This window comes from Schistosoma haematobium, chromosome ZW, assembly GCF_000699445.3.
Source record: "Schistosoma haematobium chromosome ZW, whole genome shotgun sequence".
NCBI lineage: Eukaryota > Metazoa > Platyhelminthes > Trematoda > Strigeidida > Schistosomatidae > Schistosoma > Schistosoma haematobium.
In genome coordinates, this window is record NC_067195.1 from 75,210,931 (window position 1) to 75,220,718 (window position 9,788).

The window sequence follows — 9,788 nt, forward strand, 5'->3', positions numbered from 1 at the left end:
AAATATTTGCTACTGACATTACATAAAATAAACCCAACCGAATACTTCCCAAGCACAATAATTGATTTACATTACTGCATACGCGTAGTTTTCTTATCATAATTATATACTGCTCAATTGAATAGCTTTGACAGTGTATAGTTGAAAACAAATTTTATGTTGATGAATTTGCGAAATAACACAACAAATTATTTCAATATAGACTACTATACTTAAGAATACAATATTGCTTTAATTGTCGATACCTTTTTAAAGCGAAACAAAATACATCCATTATATTAAGAATCATCATTTACAAATATCACCTATACATAAATACTCTTCGGTTCTTTCTCTTAAATTATCATTCATTTGTACTGATATGCTGTGTATTGCTACGACGAATTCATGCATTAGTAATCGTGGGAAGTGGGGAAGAGTTAGAGTAAAGAATTGTTGTGAAGAAATGTTCGACCCAATAATTTTGGTTTTTGATTACTATCAATCATTAATTATGTTGATTGTTCGTTTTTCGGTTTCAAATTTCATGTAATAAACGTTACATCTCGATAATACTTGTTGTTCTTGTGACATTCTATACTGGATTCTCCTTTTATGTAAGCACATACCTAAGTATCAACATGTCTGAAGGGAAAACAGGCAGGTTAACTAGTACAAGTTAGTGGCCTAACAGATGTTAGCACCAATATAATGTGGTCAGCACTAAACTCGATCACCCGTGTTTCGTCCTACATGGGATTCGTCAGACGAAAAACCTGTACTCCAGTTTTGGTAGAAAACATCGTGTCTGACACCTGAATTCCTAAAGTGTATTGAGAATCAAGTTTCAAGATTTCACTCTGGGGTGGGACTAATTGGTCAAGTTTATCGGTTGCAGTCATTAGTTAGCCGTCAGAAAATTAATGTGTTTTTAAATACATGACAGACAGAAATGGAAGAATTAATAATAGCTGTCTCATGGAAGTGGGAGCTGTTATACTCCGTCTATGAAGAAGAAATGCTCCATATACACAAGGAGTTGCATTGATGCTATCCAAGCAAGCACAAAATAGGACAGGATGGGAATCTCGTGGACCCAGGATCATCAAAGCTTCTTTCAAAACAAAGAAAGAGGGTATTACAATGAGAGTCATCCAATGCTATACGCCTACCAACGACTACAATAAGGGTGTTAAAGATCAATTCTATGATAGGCTCCAGTCAGTTATTAAGAAATGTCCAACAAAGGACCTCACCATTCTGATGGGAGACCTAAATGTCAAGGTTGGATTGGACAACACCATGGGACGACATGGATTGGGAAATAAGAACGAAAATGGTGAGAGATTTACAAAACCATATTCCCATATAAACACATACACAAAGCCACAAGGATTTCACCGGACCACACTACACAGAACTAGATCGGCCATATCTGCATCAATAAAAAGTTTAGAAGGACGATGGAGGATGAGAGAACCAAGAGAGGAGATGATATTGCCTTAGATCATCACTTGCTGGTCGCCAAGATGAAACTGAAACTCAAGAAGCACTGGCCTACGGGGCGGACAACAACACAAAAGTTTGGTACGGCTTTTCTTCGGGATACTGACAAACTCAGAGAACTCAAGATAATCCTCAGCAATAGGTTCCAGGCCTTCCATGATTTGCTCAATGGAGATATAACTATTATGGAGAACAACGGGAAAGGAATGAAGGAAACAATCACTTGTGGAAGCCCGTTATTTAATCGTCATTTAGATCGAACGATGTTGTCCAAAGGGCTCTCCTTTTTAGTGGCCCGTGGATCTGGCTCCAAGGTGATCGTAATGATGATTGTTGTTGAAATATATATATCGCCTATCTACGTATATAATCGTCGACTTAAATCGCGTTAGTCAATAATGGAATTAAATAACTCAAATAACGAGAATGGACTTTTGAATACATATATTTTGTATGTACAGCGAATGGAATAGAACGAAGCAAAACGACGCGCAGTGGAGATGGCGGGTAAGCCAACTCCCCTTTAACCAAGCGTTAATCAATATTTATAGTTACACAAAAGTAAGTCACAGACATGTGATGAGTAATGGGATAAGAAGTGTACACACACCTACGCGCCTATATAAAAACAATCAAAATTGATAAGCGAATAATTAACAAGGTCAGAATGTGACTCCAGTAGAATGAATAGAATGGGCTATCCGAAAGCTAGAATAAGGTATATGGGCTTAACATAGTAACCGACGCTACACACTTCAACATGTCATGAGGTTCTGGGCCACAAGAAGCACCATCACAAGGAATGGACCGCTGTTGATACACTGGATAAGACCAAAGAAATACGGAACAGGGAGGCAGCAATCAATATCAGCCGAACAAGAGCAGAAAAAGCCAAGGCACAAGCTGAATACACAGAAGTAAACAAGCAAGTGATGGGGAGCATCAGAATCGACAAAAATAAGTATGTGGAAGATCTAGCAATGACGGCGGAAAAGGCTGCAAGAAAAGGGAACATGAAACAATTGTATGATACAACAAAGAAGCTCGCTGGAAATTATTGTAAACCAGAACAGTTAGTGAAAAGCAAGGAAGCCAAAGTAGTCCTACATGTTAATACTCATCCAGCGCTAACCAAAAACTCTCATACCAATATTTCACACATATTGAAAATATAGATCATAATCAAATAGTCGAATGAGTGTTTGGGAATTGTGAACATGGATGTAAGATGTAATGAAACCATGTGTCTGGTTCGTGTTTATGTCGTGATCATCACCAAATCACAGAACAGTTGAAGAGGAAGTTCTCAAAGTTCATTACATTGAAATGTTTGATTGTAGGCTTTTCATTATGAATTTCATAAACAGTGAAACGCGTACATTTTCCACACGTCGATAGTACATTATTTGATACAGTGCAAATTTGACTGATTACTTGAGTGAACTACTAACTGGTTGAATAACGTTTTTGTTACTTTATTGCAGTCCATCTAAAATAAACAACTGTTCTTTCTTGTTCACAATGTATATCTTACAAGTTTTAATGGTTTTCAAATGAAGTATTCTACATTTATGCATATTTTTAAGCTTAAAAAAACAGCTGTTATTTCTCATGACTTCCCAATATAAGGTAGACATATTGTGGTGTTTTTTTACTACCGTAATTCTCTTGTGGCAGGGAATTCTTTAGTGATCCGATGCTAGTATAACTGGTTTTAAACATCCGGTCTGAGTTTTTATTGATGCTCTGTAACTTAAGTAGCCAGTCTGAAAAAATTATTTACGAGTTCACTAACCTAACTTCTTTATCGAAATTAAGGTTAAAATTAAGGTTATTTGAGAGTTCTCTGAGACGTTTTACAAGTGTGATCTTAGTGCGTGATGAAATCTGAGTACTTACTGAAAATCCTTCAAGAGCTCCAGCCATTCAAAACAATTATGCAGTTATTAATGACTAGGTTCGAATAAAATTTTCAAATTTTCGATGAGTGGTCATGATCAGTTCAGTTCAATGATGGTGATGTCGAGACAAATATCACTGTTGACAGTTATACAACGAACTGACTGAATTTTGAAATATGGATCATTAGACGTGTGTCAAGTGTAGAACTTGAAGATCCTGGGTTTAACCCTTGGTGAGGTTATATGTAAGTACTGATTGTCAGTTTGAAACGGTGAAAAAACAAGTCATGTGCCACTTGATTTATAACCAAAATTATTATCCATAATTTATCTTTTTTCAACTATATAACTATGTACTGCATCCATGTTTATTCTGACTTTATTTGAATTCATAAAGGGAACTAATTGAATGAAACTATGTACTAAAAATGCATACAGTTTTTAAAGTTTTCATTCCTTCAGAATAATACAGCTCGCTCACCCAGTGTAGGTTGCTTTATTTGGCCTTTATTCCTATTGTAATTCACCGATGTGAGTGACTTACATGCATGGTCAGTTTATTGAGGTTGAACGGAAATAATGTGACCTAGATTATGTCGGAATTAAACTTCGAGACTAATATTTGGCCTGGCTTATCCTATCGTGATAACCATATGGATCGATTCCCTTGGTAACTGTGAGGAATAAATAATATTACTAAATATATATTATGGAAAAAGACCTCGGTAGTTTTTACCTGAAAGATTCTTATTACTAACTTGTCCTTATTACTTCGTACCGTTCACTTAAATACCACTATTACAATTAGCCCTGTAGAGTGAGTACTTGCTTACTTACGCCAGTTACCCATCTTACGGGAGCATAGGCCGCCCACCAGCATTCTCCATCCAACACTGTCCTGGACAATCCTTTCCAGTTACTATTCATCCTTTTCATGTCTGCTTCCAATTTCCGGCTAAATGTATTGCTTGATCTTTCTCTTTTTCGTTCCCCTTCAGGATTCCAAGTTACCTCGTAATGCAATTTAATGATTTCCGAAACGCATGTCTTGTTCACTTCCAACATCTTTTCCTAATTTCATCCTCAGCTAGAATTTGATTTGTTCTCTCCCATGTTAGGTTGTTGCTAATGCTATTCGCTGCAGATTGGATAAAGTTTATTTCAAACAAACTTATTCTGCAGTCAAAATCGAACAGTCAGACACAGGGATGTGTGTGTACATAAATGAATGGAAGCATGTTCATATATGTGTCGTCGTACATGTACATTAAAAATATCCTGAATAAAAAATAAGGTACCTACTTCGATGTTACAATGTAGCCCAACAAATATGCACATATACTCATAAACGTCTATATTTATACGAATAAACGTTGAGAAGTATTTATAAAAATGTATACAGAATAACCAATAAAATTGTAGTTATGTCTAGAAAACTAAGGTCTTGTGCCCCATATCTTATTTTAATACTGCTCATATATATGTGTACAAAAATAACGAAAAGAGGTTAAATGACTAATATGTCCATAAATTAGGAGGGCGTTCTTATAAGACTAGAAAATAAATAATAGGGCCACTAAGAAATGCACCTGTCTATGGTGTACAAGTGACTGATACAAGTTGGTTATCTCTAATTCTGACCAGGCTCGGCAAACATCTTGACATTCATTGATCTGCCATCTAATCCAGAGGTGGTTCAATTTGAAGGATAGTTTGTGGACGACCTTTGAACTAATCTTAAGTGACCTTGAGAAATATTAGCCAATCAGCAAACAGTCAGTATAGAGTAAAAATATATTATACGAAACCATGGAAATAAAGTGAATACCCTTCTTTTACGTGGTTCAAAAACTTGTCAAGGTTAGAAAGAGGTTCAGAGGTTCTAAAATCGTAATGCATGCAGTAGAGGTTACCATCCATACGGCTACGGTATAGTCGGCCTCTAGAGCCATGATAAAGTCTCAAAAACACTTTCAGTTTCGACCACTTACTTTCAATATTGTTTATGTGCACTCCGGTTGTTGAGTGCACAAAATGCTGCTTGTGGATAACCACACGATGCACATAACCAAGCCTATGTAAGAGTCTGTACGCTCTCCAAACATCCGTATATATTGTAGTACATGGCTGCAGACAGTGTTCTCTTTATCGCAATAATTATCGTAATTTGCCTTAGTAATTATATGTGGGGTTTTCATAACGAACTGACATCAGCTATAATGTCAGAAATTTATTTAGCCAAATCGATGAAAGGCTTTCGCGTTAAAATCCGAGATTTATTATCTTATACCTGATTGATTCGTCCACAAATTACAGTCTCGCCGTTTTATTTATTATAGCCGCTCAATTATCACGTTTTGTACGTACGTTAGCATTAAGCACTGAAGTTGGTGCCATCACCTTGAAATCTCTAAAACGCTTCTGATTGGCTCGTCCATAAATTAGAGTCTCGCCCAACTTATTAGTTAACAGTTCATTGTTTCAACGATTTAGGATATCTAATTTTCTACGGAGTTAATCTACAGAAAATATTGTTAATAAGTAACGCGTTTATATTTGCTTAACCAGTCATTACCCTTACACAGAAATATACGATTTCATGTATTAAAGTAACAATAACCTTTTATTCTTTTACAATAACTGGATGGAACAAATGCCATGATAATAATAATAATAATAATAATAATAATAATAATACTATTCAGGCCATAACCTGAAAGTCAGTTCATATTCTATCAATTACGTTAATTTTTTAATGTGAGTACAATATTTAGGAAATCCGCCTGTAGCTCTTCTAGAGTTACTGCCGGTCCTAAGCCCGGGTAAAGGAGGAGGGTTGGGCATGAGGTTAGCGACCCCATCTCGTAGAAAACGAACTCGCTAAAAACAAACGCTAACCAGAAAAAATAATTCAAACCATTTAAACAATCTTTAGGAACTGTGAATTATCAGTAAATCCAATTTCGAATAGTTAAATTTCCGTTAAAATTAAATCATTGAAGTAACATTTAAGTTTACACTATTTATGCAATTAATTAGTGTTTATTTATATATTCAATAAACTAAATTGATTTTTTCTTCCTTCTAGTTAATTTATGTTTTCCTTGGTCATTGTTATTATCATCATCATAAATTAGAAATTAATTTCCAATGAGGTAAATTGTTCTTAACAAAAAATCCAACGTTTTAAAAGAAATAAAAATTACTATTTTTTTCTTATAGATCAAATTGATGGTTTATTTATTCATTGAATTTATTTGGTAGATAAACTTATTTTAGTGAAAATAACTAACCCTACACAAAGTTGTTGATGAAGTGAAATTTATCAATGGATTGAATAATTCACATTAATCAATTGATAATCAAAAATAGAGTCAAGTAAGTATTAGAATACAAATGTTCCTGAATACATGTTTAAGTACTTGTATTAACTAACATGGATAGTATTAATAAACAATTACAACAATGAGATCGAAGGTCCTGGGTTCGTATTCCACGTGCGGGATTATGGATGCATACTGTTAAAAAGTCCCATACTAGGACAAAACGGTCGTCTAGTGCTTCCAGGTTTTTACTAGTCGTCAAACATAAATTGATTCACGGTTGAAATGAAATACAACTGGAGTGAATGAACACAACTGCACTGGATTAATAGGAGTTTTGAAATTGACATCAGGATCAGACCTTATAGCGACTCATATGCAATTGAGTTTATTCTCATTTAACTCAGTTAAGCCCTTTTGTTAACTTATTTAGCGGACAAAGTCATCCTTACCATAACAACTTATTGTACCTTTATTATTGTTATGCTTGTATGAAATGTGTATGCTCGAACATTGTTTACCGCCTACGCATATATTCATTCTGCTAGCTTTATTATTAGTTGCTTAATTGATTCGATGATCAGTTCATTTCCCTATACATACATGTACATTTACACTCTACACTCTCGGTTCTCTGACTCACTCATTCGCCTCACTGCTTTGTGTTCTGAGTTATCCGCTAATAAAACTGTAGTCGCTGCTTCTCTTTGCCTTCTGATTTTAAACACCGTTGAGGATTATATGGTAACGGTTACGAGGGTGATTGGTTGACGAAGCACAGCCACTACAACCTCTTTGTAATGGAATTGCATTTATATAAACACTTGCACTTGGAATCACCAGAAATTGTTTAAGAATATTCATTGCATTGGCAATAGGATGTCCAGCAATTTTTTTCCTAGTGGATTAAATCCAAGGTTAGATTAGAATGGTCTAATCCGTATCGTACTGCAATGAGATCAAACTGTACAGTGTCTATTCGTCAGTGTGTTTTAAGATATTTATAAATTAATATAAAAACGGAATACGACTACTAGATAGATAGACAGCGAACCAAACAAAGGGGTGTGCAGATAAAAGGGATATTGGAAAGACTCACATGTATCAAGCCAAATAGCTTACTTGTTCTGACTTGCGTCGATCACAGGGTTCAGTTTAGATTTTTGTCTGTAGGAAAAGGCTTTCCTACAATTACTACTGTGCTATCAGAGTGGTTTATTTTGTGATTTAAGTGATTAATCACAACAACTGCAATGATAAAACAAATGTCATCAATTGAAAACATATTTTCACAACAAGCTTATACTTTTGACTAACGTGTTGTAAACTAAGAGGTATCAGTAGTATTTCACTTTTACCGTGAAAAATCTCAGTTTTGAAAACTTCTGATATTCTTTTTGTCAATTCACAGTCAAACTGGTACACGAGAGTTAGGTGATAGATATTTTCAGTTGGAGACAAATGGTATATTGTGGAAATTTGTCTTTAGCAAAAAATGTCAATTTGTATCGACACATTTTTAAACACAGTTAACGATCAAACATTTTTGATCGATTGAAAGTTTGTGGAATCTTTTAATGAGTAAATTTATGGCGATTTCTTTTCCATTTAAAAAATAATAATTCTTTTCATAGATTATCATTATCTTGAATACTAGTGAAAATCAAAGAGGTGGGAATCAGATAAACATGAAGTAAATACAGATTATCATTGATAATAATTATTAATACATAATAGTAACTCCTATTAATAATTTTGTTGTTTGATTATATTTTCGTTGAAAAAGCTTGGACCAGATTGCCAGGCAAAACGTTGGATTTACTTCGAATTGTTTCGCTGATATTTAACAAGTACATTCTTCCTCTTTAATGTCTCACGTCAACTCGACGCCCAAATAATGTGAAACCATTCGTTCAAATTTAGACGAAAGTTCTTATTTAATAGTAACTCCTCTATAGTAACTCCTTGAATGAATTGACTTTTAAAAATTCATGTCTCAATTGAATATGATGTGATATGGTTGCTGAATAACAAATTTCTCACTTTAAAATGTGAAATTTGTCTATTTAGTGTTCGACTGCATCAATGATATTTATAGTTTAAGGGTTATGAAATAAAACACTATTCTTAATTATTGTTAGTCTAGATTATTAGATTATTATTGTTCATTCCTTCCTAATGAAAACATTGAATGGATACTTGATTCTATTGAATCTGAATAATCATTCTTGATCACATACTGTAAAATAACTTTAAAATTCTGTTTATCAATATTGAGAGGTGATTATTTCCATGTTACATTTGAGTCATCAGTATGTTTGTATTCGAAATTTATCGTCTCAATTATCCAGTGTTTTATAATTTTTTTGTTTAAACGAATATTCTGTTTGAAAAGTCTGACCAAATATTCGTTAAACTTCAGTCTCGAAGTGAAATAGCTATACTGTTTGGTATTAGCATTAAAATCAACTGTCCGAATGATAGTTTTATTTTAGTCGAATATTTTCTAAAGCATTTATTAACTGAGATTTGTTTAGAAGCGAAGATGGATGGTGGCTGACAGTGGAATCCAGAATGTGCGTTTCGTCCTATTTGGGACTCGGCATTTCGATGTACCTGCATCCCAGATATGATGTTCAATGCGGGACACGGACCCAGTACTGTTCGTTTCAACGAGATCGCGTTATCTACTTGGCTACTGAGTCCTGATAGCCACCTGCTTGTGCAATGGGGTGAAGTATAAGTTTATTTGATGTTCTTTGCTTGTATGTTTATTGTGGAAATATCAAATGTAGATTGACTTATTATGATTGTGACCTAGTTGAATGATTTTTAAAAGTATCATGATTAAGTTTCATAAAGTCACTTCATTTCATGTTGATAGAAATTATTATTAAATTCTGAAGTAGGAAATCAGTTTTTAAAATATGAATTCTATCAATACATCGTTCACAAATACTTTTATGAGTAATTCCGTGTGAAGACAGAATATTAACAATGAAACGGTGTAATCATTTTTATAATATAACTCTTATAGCAGCTCACATACATTTGAGTTTTTTCACATTTAATTTGGTTA